Source organism: Rutidosis leptorrhynchoides, chromosome 10 (genome assembly GCF_046630445.1).
Source record: "Rutidosis leptorrhynchoides isolate AG116_Rl617_1_P2 chromosome 10, CSIRO_AGI_Rlap_v1, whole genome shotgun sequence".
NCBI lineage: Eukaryota > Viridiplantae > Streptophyta > Magnoliopsida > Asterales > Asteraceae > Rutidosis > Rutidosis leptorrhynchoides.
In genome coordinates this window covers 122,551,614-122,568,677 of record NC_092342.1, presented here as the reverse complement: position 1 = coordinate 122,568,677, position 17,064 = coordinate 122,551,614, and the positions used below count along the sequence as shown (strand labels likewise).

At 30.5% G+C, this 17,064-nt stretch overlaps 1 non-coding gene across 1 annotated transcript; it reads right to left on the bottom strand.

The window, feature by feature from the left end:
- Nucleotides 1-10,871: 10,871 nt before the first annotated feature.
- On the bottom strand, nt 10,872-10,978 carry LOC139873740 (small nucleolar RNA R71). Its single transcript, XR_011767464.1, has one exon. It is a non-coding gene; the product is annotated as a small nucleolar RNA R71 (small nucleolar RNA).
- Nucleotides 10,979-17,064: the final 6,086 nt, after the last annotated feature.

Sequence of the window (17,064 nt, the reverse complement as noted above, 5' to 3'; positions counted from 1 at the left end):
TTTTCATTGCTTTCATAGCTTGGCTTGGTAACCGACCTTAACATATAATGCGCATAATAATATCCCCAAAACAGAACATCTCATCTGTATAATAATCATATAAACTTCGAAGTACTAAATACCACGCCCACTAGCCCTTTCGTCTAGTGAACATTCTGGGTGGGGGTGTTAAACCCGGTAGCTACCTTTAGGATTCGCGTCAATTAGGCGTGCACTAATTCTCAAAATTAGTGATGTTCCCTAATTCTTAGGTTACCAAGCAATAATAATCAGGGGAAAAATATTCATATCAATTGTGGCAATTATCACGTCCACATAATTCAATGGTGGCAATTATCACGTCCACATAATTCATTCGAGGAATGTTTTGCTTGTGTCTATCTCGTCAAACATTTATAAAAGCATTTCATGTATTCGCAGTTCAAAATGTATTTCAAAAGCATTTAATAAAACAGTTGTAAAAGTAGCGCATGTATTCTCAGTCCCAAAAATGTAAAGAGTAAAAGGGAATCAAATGAACTCACCTAATGTATTTTGTAGTAAAAATACATATGACTATATTGAACAATGCAGGGTTGGCCTCGGATTCACGAACCTATATCATTTGTATAATTATTAATATACATAGTTGTACTTGAACAAATATATATATAAATTTATTTGTTATATCCTTTTTATATTAATAATATTTACATGTTTTATATATTCATTTTGTATATAAATATATTAATTGGTGTTATGTCATTTATATTAAACATATCATTTGTATATCAATAATAATAGTTATATTAATACCAGAATAATCTTAATAGTGGTAAAAAGATAATAATTATGATACTTAGTATTATTAATAAGATAATAATGTTAATAATTCTATTAATGATAATATGTGTAAAAATATTAATTTTTATTGTTAATGACAGTTTTGATAATAATGATTACTGATAATAATAATAATAATTCTAATCATAATCATAATATTGATAATACTACTAAAATGGTAAGTTTAATAATTTTAGTAATACTTATAATAGTACTAATGATAATATTAATAATAATATTACTTACTAATAATACTAGTAATGAATATGATGTTAGTAATAACGATAATAATATTATTATTCATAATTGTGATTTTTAATTGTGTTAGTAATAAATGATAACTTTTATTAATAATAATGATAATAGTAATAATAACAATCTTATTACTAATGAAAATATTTATAATAATATTACTTAGTGATATTACTAGTAAGGGTAATAACATTGGTTATACAATAATAATAATAATAATAATAATAATAATAATAATAATAATAATAATAATAATAATAATAATAATAATAATAATAATAATAATAATAATAATCGTAATCGTAATTATAATACTTATACCAATACTATTAATGACATTAACAATATCTACTAATGTTACTTAATTAACAAAAGGGATAATAATATTAACTATAGTATTTATGTTAAAATAATAATAATAATAATAATAATAATAATAATAATAATAATAATAATAATAATAATAATAATAATAATAATAATAATAATAATAATAATAATAATAAAAATAATAATAATAATAACTTGATAAATGAACTACCTTCAAAGACTCCAAAAAGAATAATAAACTCTCCAAGCTGGGACTCGAACCCCAGACCACAGGCTAACCCGACACTCCCTTAAACCATTCGTCCATGCCTACATATCTATTTTAAATTGACACCCAATATTATTTAAACCCGTTTATTCTGTTTCCCTCATCTATTTCATCTTCTTCATAGCAATTCAGTCGACCAGAAGTAGAATCCATCCAACCCTTTACTAATTAAATTTAATATCCTCATTGAAGCAGAACAAACCAATTTGGGAACGTTTAATTAACAGAAAAATAAAAGAAAGGAAAAAAAATAAGTCTGTAACAGACTTTTGGGAAGAACACAGACTCAAATACGGTTTTTGATTTCTAAGTTGTTTTAGACAATATTTATAACATGAAAAAGGTTCCACTACACTCCTATAAACTTTCCCAATCCTTAATTGAACTTGAAACATCGAAATTGATTCGAATTTTTACTAAGAACACGAGCTTTGACCTTTTAAAACTTAGATTTGACTTCAAAATTCAGATTAGATAGAAGGAATTGGAAGATAATCTCTTGCAGATAATTTACAATAACGACTCCTAATCAAACTGCATTTTTACTTTTTAAAATTAGTTAAAAAAAATCGAACCTTTGGAAAAATAAGCAAGAACAGGGCAGTTTTATGGCGTGTTCTTCCAAATTGAAATTGATTTCTGCTGTTTTCTCTCAATTGTATTATTAGTGTACTAGATAAAGGTTAACAGACGTAAATTGGATCAATTTAGTTCAATTATCATTTGTGTTGTAGTTGGAATGATTCTACACCAAATATTCGTTCAGTACAATGAAAAAGATAAAAAAATAAAAAATGAAATCCACTTCTAACTGATTTTGTTTGTGTTATAGAGGATCAGATCGACTTGTTATTTCCATCAGACAAATTACACAGCTAAGACAATGACCTGAAACAGAATTACGTAATTATCTCATATTTATTTAGGTATATATCATATTTATATACTTGTATATATTTATATATGTATTTATATATAAATATGTACTTTGTACATGTATGTATATTTATATATATTTATATATATATATATATATATATATATATATATATATATATATATATATATATGTATATATATATATATATATATATATATATATATTTGTATATTAAATATATAATGAATCATAATAATAACATTAATTATATGAATTTTAACATCTAATATTTATGAACAAATAATAATAACAATAGAAAATAATATTAATAATAATACTAATATTAATAACCATATTAATAAGAGTAATAATAATGATAATAATAATAAGTTTAATAATAATGATGATGATAATACTATTATTAATGATACTAATAAAATTAGTTATAATAATATTAATATTATTAATGATAATAATATTATTAATAATAATAATAATATAATGACTTAAACATATCCAATTCTCATATGTACATTTATATCTCATATTAAATTTAATAATATCAATAATACAAATATTAATATCAATATTAACATTTAGTGATAATAATGGAAGTAATAATAATAATATTGATATATCATTTATATTTTAACTTATAATTACAGATAATATATTAACTTCGCGCTATATTAATATTTATTAAATATTATATATCATCATATATTAATAATTATTAATAGAAATCATATATAGACTTTTAATAATATATATGTATGAAAATAATTTATTTATCTATTTGTTGTTTTATATATTTAATCCCTATTGATTAAAGCATACATTATTAATTCAAAACAGTATATATGCACTTGTAGTTATATATATATTTACATATTTAGAACCACACAGTTGTTCATGAATCGTCGTGAAATAGTCAAAGGTCAAATGAATATATGAACATCGTTCCAAGCTTTTCTAGACTCAACATTACATACTTTGCTTATCGTATCAAAATCAATTAAGAATTAAGTTTAAATTTGGTTGGAAAATTCCGGGTCGTCACAGTACCTACCCGTTAAAGAAATTTCTTCCTGAAATTTGAGTGAGGTGGTCATGGCTAACAATAAAAATGTTTTCAAGACGAATATGAGTTGATAAATAAAGTTTTATCATCATTGAGTAATGTGGATAAAACTATTTGATTATTCGAAGAGTACGAATGAAGCTATCACAAAATAGTGAAATGAAAGGATAAAGATTTGTCTTAGCTTTTGACAGAGTCGGGGTTGAATTTAGAAAATAAGGTGTGTCTTAACTTCTGACGTTGTCTTGATTGAATTCCGGAATTCAAGGGATTTAAAAGAAAATCTTCAAACTTTAAAAGATTCGATTCTTCGGGATTTAAGGAAATTAGGATCTCTATAATTAAATGTGATGATCTGCCTCGATTGCTCTGTCTGATATTTCCATTATAAATTAAATCTTCCGTTCCATTATTCTCACCATTCCTATATCGATTGCTCTGTCTGATATTTCCATTATAAATTAAATCTTCCGTTCCATTATTCTCACCATTCTTATACTTTCTTTCTTAGTTCGTACATCTAAAAGATTATGAAAATGCTTAATCCAGTTCTAATCCTTGATATTTTCCTAATTATCATTTCTATCATCCTTCTTTTTAATCTTTCACCAGAAAAATTTGTTTACTTCTACTATTACCTTGGGTGATACTATTCATAATTATACCGTGTCTTTATATTGCTATTTGTATTAATATCCACGGTTTATAACCTCCGTGTTATTATTGGGTTTTATATTTTCTCTTATATTTTGGAGCTCTTTGCCTTTTTATTCTCTTCCTGACCTCTAGTAAAGCGAGTAACGGTCCAGAATTCGTAAGTATGGAGTTTTGAATGAACTTAATATTCTAAATAAGAAAGAACGTAATCGAACGATTTGACTTATCAACTTACCAGAATCACTGAGAATAGAAATATCAAGAATATACTTTCTTGATATGTTCAGAAGTTAAGTAGAATGTAAGAGCCGTATAATATGGCACATAATGACGGTAGGGTCTGTGAAACATCACGTTTCATTAGAAACTCAGCATGACTTACTGTAATATAATCACGTTGATCAAGTGTCATTATATTATACTAACTCATGCATCAATTTCCAACACTACTTCAAAAACATTCATATTTTAAACTCGAAGGTTTCAGAAACTTTAGAAACTAAGACAGTTTCTTCTATGATGTAATAAAGATATCGCGGAGAGATAAATAATATTGGACAAGAATATTTATGAAGATATCTTCAGAAATATTTAGGATATTATTAATGAAAGAAACGATAATATCTTAGAATTTTTAGAATCAAATTGTGATGAAGAAATTCATTCACGATGATTTAGAGTGATTAAGGAGCAAGGTATTCGCTAAAGATTTCATCAGAAACAGAATCATCTGAATCCTTTATGTACAAGTTTAGTCCTTGTAATTTGTTCAGAGTCTCCTTCATGATTTGCTCAATTCATTTTTCAGTATCACAATCTTTGAGTTTTTCAACATTCAAAGTATTGATTCGTAGACTGGTTACTTTTTAGAATTTCAGAATGAAAGATCATAATTCTAAGAGGTAAATGTTATATGTATACATATAACTGTTAATGTAGAAACGCTGCGAGATTCGAAATACTGATTGCTGATTCTCAGTAATTGGTATGGCAATTCTCGTTACCAGATGCGGATAAGAATATGATGAGACTTCAATAGATAAATGTAGTGATTTGTCGGAGGGATTTAAGCCAAAGAGCAACGAGGTTGCTCGTACGTCTGCTGGTAATAACATGGAATATAAAATGTTCCCCGATAACAATAAAAGAGTATGCATATATATCAAGATTATAATAAGGTTGTTTCGAACGAAAAGTCAAAATTAGCTTGCTGGAGCTGTGACAAAATTTGCTACATTGAAAAGGAATTGTAAAGTTATTTTGGGTAATAATAATGCTAAAGGAGCTAACACAGATATGGGTTAAACGTTTTACTCAGGTTTCGAGTGTTTTCAAATGCATATCTATATTCATCATTCTTTTCTTCCGTAGATGGAGTGCGGTTAGTTCTCCTCTCGACTGAAGTGTTTTCAAGATTCATGAAAGGCTTGAACGCATATTGTAATCGTCAAGATACAAATGAGGTTTAAGATGAAATCAAGTGGCAAACTTGAAGAAATGTTTAGTTTCATATGTTATAATCAATATTTTAATTTATTTTAATTGTCCAATGTTATTAGTCCACAGTCGATAGTCCACAGTTAACAGTCCAATAATTCATATATAGTTTATAATATTCGAATTAATTAATACGTATCGTGTCCCGTGTACATGTCTCAGACTCGATCACAACTCAAAGTATATATATTATTTGAGAATCAACCTCAACCCTGTATAGAGAACTCGATCATTACTGCATATAGATTGTCTATGGTGATTCCAAATAATATATATAGATGTGTCGATATGATATGTCAAAACCTTGTATACGTTTCCCGATATTTAAAGGGCGTAAAATAATTACAGAAATTAAATGACGATAAATAAAATTGCGAGAATTAAAATTGCGATAATTAAATTGCGATAAATAAACTGCGATAAATAAATTTCAATAAATAAATTGCAATAAATAAATGTAATACAGAATTAACAGTTAGCTAGGAACAGTTAGCTAGGATTTTGTTAGCGAGAATTCTTAACAAAATTCCTCATAGTTAATTTGTCTGTTTCTAACAAATTTTATTTTGTCAAATATTTTCTTCATTATGCCACTTGTTGGATTCTGATAGGTCAAAATCCAAATATGAAATTGAATGAAAATGATTATTCTGCAGTGAACGGATACGTATATCGGTGGTTGTAAGTAGGATAGTAAATGACTATTGAATCAGATTCGAAGAATATACATTGTAACTTATTAATGTGAAATCTAAATACTTCTAGGGTATTACCTACCTGTTAAAATATTTTCACCATTAACAGTTTGTACAACAGAATTTTTAATTACAATCTTTATGAAAATATACTTACATATATATTTTTCTCAGATGTAATCATGGATTTAATGAGTTAATATGATATTAACTCATCTGATTTATCGTTAGAACAAGAATATATAATCTCTAAAACATTAGAGGTTACATAACCATCATGTTGAACGAAGATAAATGATGTAGAACGTCATGTAGAACGGTGATTATACTCGAGGTACAGAATGAGATGTTGAGGCATGGATTGTTGATGGTAATGGTGCTATTATTGATGGTACTGTTGGTGCCGGTGATGTTGCTGAAGCTGGTAAATTTTGCACCATATTCTCCAAATTGATTACTCGAGCGCGAATTTCGTTGACTTCTTTTATTATTCCGGAATGATTGTCGGTCAGAACGAGCAAATGAATAAGGTTTAGAATCTAAGATAGTATATAATCATGATGAGATATTCGGGTAGTGAGGGCGAAAATAGTGTTTCGGATTGGTTTGCCGGTGAGTGCTTCAGGTTCTTCGCCAAGAGTGCAGGTTGGTGGGTGGAAAGGATCGCCTTCTTCTCGTCTCTATCGGTTAAGTCGACTACAAACCCATCAGATGAATTGGGGATGGATGTGATAAGGCTAAAAAGGAACATATATTTCATAGCATTATTCCCCAAGAAAGACAAGATTTTAGTTGCAATTGTTCCATTTTCAAGTAATAATCGTTTATATCAAATAAGTGCGAAGACAAAAGGCGAAAACGACGAATTGAAGACGGAAAGGTCCAAAAAGCTCAAATGTACAAGATACAATTAAAAAGGTTCAAATTATTGATGAAGAACGTCTAAAAATGACAAGAGTACGAGTTACAAAACGCAAAGTACACGATATAAAATAGTACGAAAGGACGTTCGAAAATCCAGAACCGGAATATGAGTCAACTCTCAACGCTCGACGCAACGGTGTAAAAATTACGAGTCAACTATGCACAAGAATAAAATATAATATTTAAATAATTCATAATAAGAATAATATTAAATAATAAAAAGTTGTTAATTGAGCATAGTTCAGGGGTCATAAATGAAAATTCAAATTTATAATTTGCCTATAAAAGGCAATGTTTTCGTTCAGTTTTAGGTACCCCTTTTCAACCCCAATTCTATCTATCTCTCTTCTCTGTAACGTATAACATAAATAAATAATTTTAATTTTAATTTTAATTTTAATAATTTAGTTATGGTACGAATAATTTACGGGTTTTAAGTCAGAACTCTGTCCGTGCAACGCTACGCGATTAATCACCACTGTAAGCTATGTTCTTCCTTTTTAATTTAATGTCTCGTAACTAAGTTATTATTATGCTTATTTGAGCCGAAGTAATCGTGATGTTGGACTATATTAAGACGGGACTATTGGATTTTGTACCATAATTAAGGTTTGGGCAAAAGACCGACACTTGTGGAAATTGGACTATTGACTATTAATAGATGGGGGGTATTGTCTAATTGAGTGACAACTCATTGGAGTCTGTCGAACCTATCTTCAAATTAATTATCCTAATAATTAATAATGATTATGGTTGTCCTATTTAGTGACGTTCATATGGAATCTATTATAATCATTTAATTAATTATTCGGGTTGGGTAATTGATTATTCAAACTGATCAAGTGGGTAAATTAATATTCATATCTAATCAAAACAGGGGTGGATTACATACAGTGATAACTGGTGTAATTGTTGACAGAAGTGATAACTGCGTCACAGTTTAAATCCTTAATTAGTTGGAATATTTGACTTCGGGTATAAGAGTAATTTGACGAGGATACTCGCACTTTATATTTATGACCGATGGACTATTATGGACAAAAACCAGATAGGTATCAAATAAACCATGACAAAGGACAATTAACCCGAGTAACAATTAATTAAAATCAAAACGTTAAACATCATGATTACGGAAGTTTAAATAAGCATAACCCTTTTATTTCATATTCTATCGCAATTTTATTTATTGTTATTTTATTTATCGTCATTTATATATTTTACGCACTTTAATTATTGTCATTTATCTTTACGCTTAAAAATATAAAATCGACAAACCGGTCATTAAACGGTAAAAAACCCCCTTTTATAATAATATTACTACTTATATATATATATTTATATAAATATAGTTTTATAAAAATATAGTACGTAATCACTAGCTCCCTGTGGAACGAACCGGACTTACTAAAAACTACACTACTCTACGATTAGGTACACTGCCTATAGTGTTGTAGCAAGGTTTAGTTATATCCCATCCGTAAATTAATAAAACTTGTGTCATATTTTGTAGTATTTTGTATTAAAAATAATACTATTTCGTACCCTCACGCTACAACATCAAGTTTTTGGCGCCGCTGCCGGGGAACGTTAAAACGCTATATTTTTAATTTATATTTGTAAAAATAAAATTATATAAAACAAAGTAATTTTGGGGACACGTTGTGTCTAATAGATTTTTTTTTTAATTAGTTTTTATAGATTTTCACTAGATTTCACTAGATTTTCACCCTTCTTTTTCTTTGTTTCTATCGTGACCACCAAAAGCAAAAGCAAAAGTAATGGGTCCCACTTCTTAATTGCCTACTAAAAATACCTTGTTCATTTTCTTGGATGCTGTGCTTTAATAGAAATCAAAAAAAGAACGAAATGAGATTTGGTACAAGTTAATGACTGTAATTAATTTAATTGTTAATAAATCTAGTCGCAGATCATTTATATGAGATTTGGACTTATTTCATTTTAAAAAAAAAAAACGTAAAAAAAAAAACGTAAAAAAAAAAAAAACGAGTTTTGAGCCTGCATCAATTTTGAATCTGCATTATTTTGAGCCTGCATCAGTTTTGAATCTGCATCAGTTTTGAGCCTGCATAGTTTTGAATCTGCATCAGTTTTGAACCTGCATCAGCTTTTGAACTTGCATTCAATTTTAAATCTCCACTCCCATTTTGAGCCTGCATATAAAAAAAAAAAATTATTAAAAAAAAATATTTTTTTAAGATTTTGTCTATAAAAAAAATGTTTTTTTTTTTTTTAGTTTTATTACCTTTAGATTTTTAGACTATAGTCGCAACTTTTAGTATTAAGTTTAGTTTTGCCATAGTTATTTTCTTATTTTTATTTTTCAATGCCTTTTACCTATGTATCAATTACAATTCCAATTAGTAATCTCTATTTGTAGTTTTAATTTTAAGATAGTGATAGTTATAAGGTTGGATTAATCGCGTGTTTTTAAAGTCTTATAAGCCACTCTTCGCCTTTTTCGTTTTTCGACACTTTTCGACGCGCAATCAATTTCTTCCTTATTTCTCGTCATTCTAGTTATAGGACATAGAATTTTATCTACATCTAATCTAATATTTCTTAAACGGAAAGAGAAATTATTTAAGCGGTTAAGTTAATAGACGTTGACATTTTTCTGGTTCGTAGTAATAGTTGGATTTGTACGTGGACCGGGTTGTTGGAGCCAAACAGTCCTCAATTATATTGAGACCAAACGAATCCTGCCCCTCTGCTGCATCGTTTGGCTATTCGAAACGTGGGCAAATATCAGAAAAGTCTATTAATTGGATAGCTTATTTAAGTTTTTCTTATTATTTTTATAACTAATAGGATATTCTGTGAATGCACCGAGCAAGACGTTCACCGCCTGTCATACGATCACCGCCTGTAACTCGATCAAGGCATTTAGCAAATATCGCCGCCGTTAATTTTTCTTTAGAATCGTCATCTAGTCGACCAAATACTCAAATTTCCGATAATCCAGTTTTTGAAACCAACCTCACAATTGAGAATCCGGAGATTGCTGAGGAAGAAACCATTAAATCAGAAACCTCTAGTGATTCGGATACAACACTTCCAATCTTGGAAAATCTAGAACCTCTAAGTATGGAAGACCGAATGAGAGCCAAACGCACCGGCCAAGGTCATGCAATTACTCAACCAAACATTAATGCACCAGATTATGAAATCAAAGGACAAATTCTACACATGGTAACTAATCAGTGCCAATATAGTGGTGCGCCGAAGGAAGATCCAAACGAACATCTTCGTACGTTTAATAGGATGTGTACACTATTCAAAATCCGAGAAGTAGAGGATGAACAGATCTATCTCATGTTGTTTCCCTGGACTTTAAAGGGAGAAGCCAAAGATTGGTTAGAATCGTTACCCGAAGGGGCGATTGACACATGGGATGTTTTAGTTGAAAAATTTCTTAAACAATTCTTTCCGGCATCCAAAGCCGTGAGACTTCAAGGAGAAATTGTTACGTTCGCGCAAAAGCCAAATGAAACATTATATGAGGCATGGACAAGATTCGGAAGGATGTTGAGAGGATGTCCTCAACACGGTTTAGACACTTATCAAATAGTACAAATATTCTACCAAGGTGTCAACGTTGCTACACGGAAAGACATCGACATAACAGCTGGTGGTTCAATTATGAAGAAAACTGCAACTGAAGCTTACAAAATTATTGATAACACAGCCTCCCACTCTCATGAGTGGCATCAAGAAAAAGATATTTTTCATTCATCTAAAGCGGCTAGAGCCGATTCTAGCCATGACTTTGATTCCGTTTCCGCAAAAATAGATGCTTTCGAAAGACGAATGGAAAAGATGAATAAAGATATTCACGCAATACGAATCAGTTGTGAGCAATGCGGTGGACCACACTTAACGAAAGATTGTCACATTGAACCAACGATGGAACAACGAGAGAATGTTTCCTATATGAACCAAAGGCCGGGAAATAATTATCAAAATAATTATCAACCGCCAAAGCTGAACTTCAATCGAAATCAAAACATTCTTTACAATCCAAATGGACCCAACAATAACTCGTATAACCAACAAGGTTCGAATAACCAACCAACTCAAAACAACACTTTCAATCAACAAAGACCTAACTTGTATAAACCACCACAACAACCCAAAGAGAAAAAGCCAAATCTAGAAGAAATGATGGCAAAGCTGATTGAATCTCAAACACAATTCATTACATCTCAAACCCAAACGAACGAGAGGTTTGATCAGTCATTAAGAACTCAACAAGCTTCCATTTTGAATCTTGAAAAACATGTAGGTACTCTTGCTAGCATGATGAGTGAGAGGGAACAAGGAAAGCTATCGAGTAATACTGAAGTAAATCCTCGGAATGAGAATGTTAATATGGTGTCAACAAACTCTGAAAAACCAGCACCAGAAGATGGGAAGGTTTTAAATGTGAGTAACAATGAAGAAGTTACACCACCACCACCACCCGAGTATGTAAAGCCAGTGGTGGCACCATACAGACCACCCATCTCGTTTCCAAGAAAAGGAGTTGAGTATGAGCAAGTAATAGGTAATAAAGTTTGTGATACCTCTGGAAAGAAGAAGAAGAAGAATAAAAAAGTGCAAGAAACAAAAACAGTAGAAGTAAACCCGGTGAAGACAGTTCCACCAAATCCTCCACCTAGGGTAGGTGATCCGGGTGAATTTATTGTTCCTTGTCTACTTAGTGACTGTGTCATGTATGATGCACTAGCAGATTTAGGTTCAAGTGTGAGTGTTATGCCTCTTTTATTATATAAGAGATTAGGTGTAGGTGAGTTAACTCCAACGGATATGAGTGTTCGACTCCTTGATTAAACCATTAAGCACCCAGTTGGAATTGCTGACAACCTACCCGTTCAAGTAGGTAATTTAACTTTTCTAGTCGAATTTATTATCATTGACATAGAAGAGGACCTAAACATTCCTCTAATTTTAGGTCGACCATTCTTTGCGTCCACCAGGGCGTTATTTGATGTAAGAAATGGTAGAATGACACTTAGTAGTGATGACAAATCAATCACCTTTATGATTCGAAAGTCTAAATCTCCACCAACCAAAACCGTTGAACCAACAAAAACGATTGGTAATAACCATGTTGTTTTACCAACTCCAACGGTAGTGCTTAACAATAATAAAACGCCTAAGTGTGGGGAAAATGAAGTAACACCTAATGATGACTTGATAATAAAGAACCCCATTGTTGATACGAAATTAAATGACCCCGTTATTAACAGTTCAATGAAGAAACTTTTTAAACGGGCTATCGATGCTAGAAGTAAGGGGAACTTTAAGTTATGTAACCGGTTAGTATCCAATCTGTCGCCTAAAGAAAAGGCGAAACTAGTTGAATTTTGGGATATTACGGAAGAAGCCGGGCACTGGTTTAAAGAAAAAGTCACAGATAGGTAAGTTGATTATGGACCAAAAGAAATTGACGATGAAGTTAATCACAATTTCGACACCACAGCTACCTAAGTGTGGGGAGATTCAAATGTTCTAAGAAAATGTTATCTAGAGTTAGTTGTTCTGTTCTCGTGTAGTTCCGAGAATGGAATCTGATTGGTCTTTTTCGCTAGCAGACACTAAAGAACTAGTTTTCTCCCCCCATTCTGAATTTTTTTTTTTTTTAGGTTTTATATAAAATTAATATGCTTTTTAAATTTAAGTTTTGTGTTTTTTTTTTAAAAAAACAAAAATTTACTTTATTTCATTAAGTTGAAAAAAAAATGATTTCTAAAATTCGTCGTGAGTTGAAGACTAGGTCGTTGAGCCGAAATTACTTTACCCGAGGGCGGGGCGAAAAATTTTGTCATCATTATTTTTAATTTTATTGATTTAAAGTATGCAAAAAAAAAAATATTTGATTTTATAAATTTTTGAACGTGGGGTAATAAACCCAACTTTAAAAATATGTATATATATGTTTGTATTTTATCATGTAAACAACAGGGTAAAACAACGCACTTTCAAAGACTAACATTAAGTTCAGCAAAAGCTACTGATTTTGACGACAAGATGCAAAACAACAAATGTGATATAATAAATGAAGGAATGAACGATGAGGCGAGCCATCTATCATTCGACGAGCTTTGTAATTACAAACTGGGTATTTTTAATCACTTTCCTACACTAATCACCCTCATGAATTTATAATTATAGTCTGATTTCATGCAAATGAGGGCATTGCATGATCTCAAGTGTGGGGAAGGGTTATAAATTCTCTCGGGTTTATACTTGGCTTATTTTCTAAATATTATGAAAATTTTAAAATTTTTTAACTAAATGAATTCAAAATCATGTTTATACATATTTATGAACGATAAAACTAGGTGTTAATGCCGAAATTATCATTACCTCGGAAAGGACATAAATTGAGAAACACCCTAAAATGATTGAATTCATTTAAAATGGAATAAAGGAGAATAAAAAAAGCAAAGAAAGAAACTAAGTGTGGGGAGAATGTACCAAGTTATTCAATTAAAAACTATCTATCACATGTTTCTGTAAAGTTATTGCAGGTACTTTTGTTTTGGACGATTTTAATCAGTTTTACCCGATTTACTGTAAGAAAGATGGATCTACACGATGAATCAATTCCATCATTAAAAGGAAGTAAAGTCTTCCGAAAAAGAAACGCGCTTCTTGATTTAGGTCATGAAGTTGTCATCCAGACCAGCTGTAGGTTGACGAAAAATCTAGAAAAGTCATCTCTAAAATCAGCAGGAAATCCACCGACCTCAGCATCAAACAGGGTCGCCATGTGGTCAGATTTATCCTAACCATGAGAAGGATTTATCTCGCACAATGAGGGGCACCGTGCAAATTAGCTTGATAAGACTAATGAATCAAATCCCCAGAAAGGATAATCTCCTTAAAGATCAAAAATCAGCTTTTAAGACTGATATTACTCAATCCTAAAGATTGACCTTAAAGATTGAGAATTACAAACTCATGGAATTCAATGATATCTAAACTCGAGCTTGAACGAGAAAATATTTTGATCAAAAATAAAACCGATTTGTTTTCTGAAAACCTATTTTCAATGCGTTCATTACCATTGAACGTAAAATCCTGAGAATTCATCAGAATTCATTAGGTCACCTGAACCAAATCGGGTGTCAACCGTAAGAACGGTGGTTGCATAGCATGGTCGAAGACAGGACCTTGTGCCAGACCGAAAAATCATAGGATGATCTTTACTATTGCTCCTACCAAGGATAGTACTAGCATCCGACACGTTAAAAGACCATAATCATCTGCATGTCATTAGACATTGCCTTAACAGTTTCTTGTTCATCGCTTTCCTTTACAACCAGACGGTAGTTTACCGAAAGGTAATATACGGAACAAGTAAACTGGATGTGTGCTTTCCGATACCGGGATAGCAGTGGATTACACGAACCTAAAAGTTTTTAGCCAAAATATTGATCCACAAATATATTTTGCAACACCGATGGTGGATCAAATCAGAAAACTTATCTAGGGTAAAATCTAGAATGAATTTTCAAAAGATCAAATGTTTTCATAAAGATTCAATTTCCTTAAGGATCTAAATTTTTATAGTCATGTGGGACTGTAAACCGCCTTTCAAATGTGCACTTTGCTTTGGAAACCGAAAGTAAATCGGCTATTTGATTGCAAGTGTCGTTGACCTAAACCCAAGGCAACTATGGATGACACACCCACCTTTAACCATGGTTCTATCGTTACTATCATTGTTCATATCGCCGTATCAAAATCACTGATGTATAAAGTGTGAAGAATAAAGAAGTGATTCGTGTGATGTATTTTATTTCAAGACTGTATTGCTTGAGGACAAGCAACGCTCAAGTGTGGGGATATTGATAAGGCTAAAAAGGAACATATATTTCATAGCATTATTCCCCAAGAAAGACAAGATTTTAGTTGCAACTGTTCCATTTTCAAGTAATAATCGTTTATATCAAATAAGTGCGAAGACAAAAGGCGAAAACGACGAATTGAAGACGGAAAGGTCCAAAAAGCTCAAATGTACAAGATACAATTAAAAAGGTTCAAATTATTGATGAAGAACGTCTAAAAATGACAAGATTACGAGTTATAAAACGCAAAGTACACGATATAAAATAGTACGAAAGGACGTTCGAAAATCCGGAACCGGAACATGAGCCAAATCTCAACGCTCGACGCAACGGTGTAAAAATTACGAGTCAACTATGCACAAGAATAAAATATAATATTTAAATAATTCATAATAAGAATAATATTAAATAATAAAAAGTTGTTAATTGAGCATAGTTCAGGGGTCATAAATGAAAATTCAAATTTATAATTTACCTATAAAAGGCAATGTTTTCGTTCAGTTTTAGGTACCCCTTTTCAACCCCAATTCTATCTATCTCTCTTCTCTGTAACGTATAACATAAATAAATAATTTTAATTTTAATTTTAATTTTAATAATTTAGTTATGGTACGAATAATTTACGGGTTTTAAGTCAGAACTCTGTCCGTGCAACGCTACGCGATTAATCACCACTGTAAGCTATGTTCTTCCTTTTTAATTTAATGTCTCGTAACTAAGTTATTATTATGCTTATTTGAGCCGAAGTAATCGTGATGTTGGACTATATTAAGACGGGACTATTGGATTTTGTACCATAATTAAGGTTTGGGCAAAAGACCGACACTTGTGGAAATTGGACTATTGACTATTAATAGATGGGGGGTATTGTCTAATTGAGTGACAACTCATTGGAGTCTGTCGAACCTATCTTCAAATTAATTATCCTAATAATTAATAATGATTATGGTTATCCTATTTAGTGACGTTCATATGGAATCTATTATAATCATTTAATTAATTATTCGGGTTGGGTAATTGATTATTCAAACTGATCAAGTGGGTAAATTAATATTCATATCTAATCAAAACAGGGGTGGATTACATACAGTGATAACTGGTGTAATTGTTGACAGAAGTGATAACTGCGTCGCAGTTTAAATCCTTAATTAGTTGAAATATTTAACTTCGGGTATAAGAGTAATTTGACGAGGACACTCGCACTTTATATTTATGACCGATGGACTATTATGGACAAAAACCAGATAGGTATCAAATAAACCATGACAAAGGACAATTAACCCGAGTAACAATTAATTAAAATCAAAACGTTAAACATCATGATTACGGAAGTTTAAATAAGCATAACCCTTTTTTTTCATATTCTATCGCAATTTTATTTATTGTTATTTTATTTATCGTCATTTATATATTTTACGCACTTTAATTATTGTCATTTATCTTTACGCTTAAAAATATAAAATCGACAAACCGGTCATTAAACGGTAAAAAACCCCCTTTTATAATAATATTACTACTTATATATATATATATATATATATATATATATATATATATATATATATATATATATATATATATATATATTTATATTTATATAAATATAGTTTTATAAAAATATAGTACGTAATCACTAGCTCCCTGTGGAACGAACCGGACTTACTAAAAACTACACTACTCTACGATTAGGTACACTGCCTATAGTGTTGTAGCAAGGTTTAGGTATATCCCATCCGTAAATTAATAAAACTTGTGTCATATTTTGTAGTATTTTGTATTAA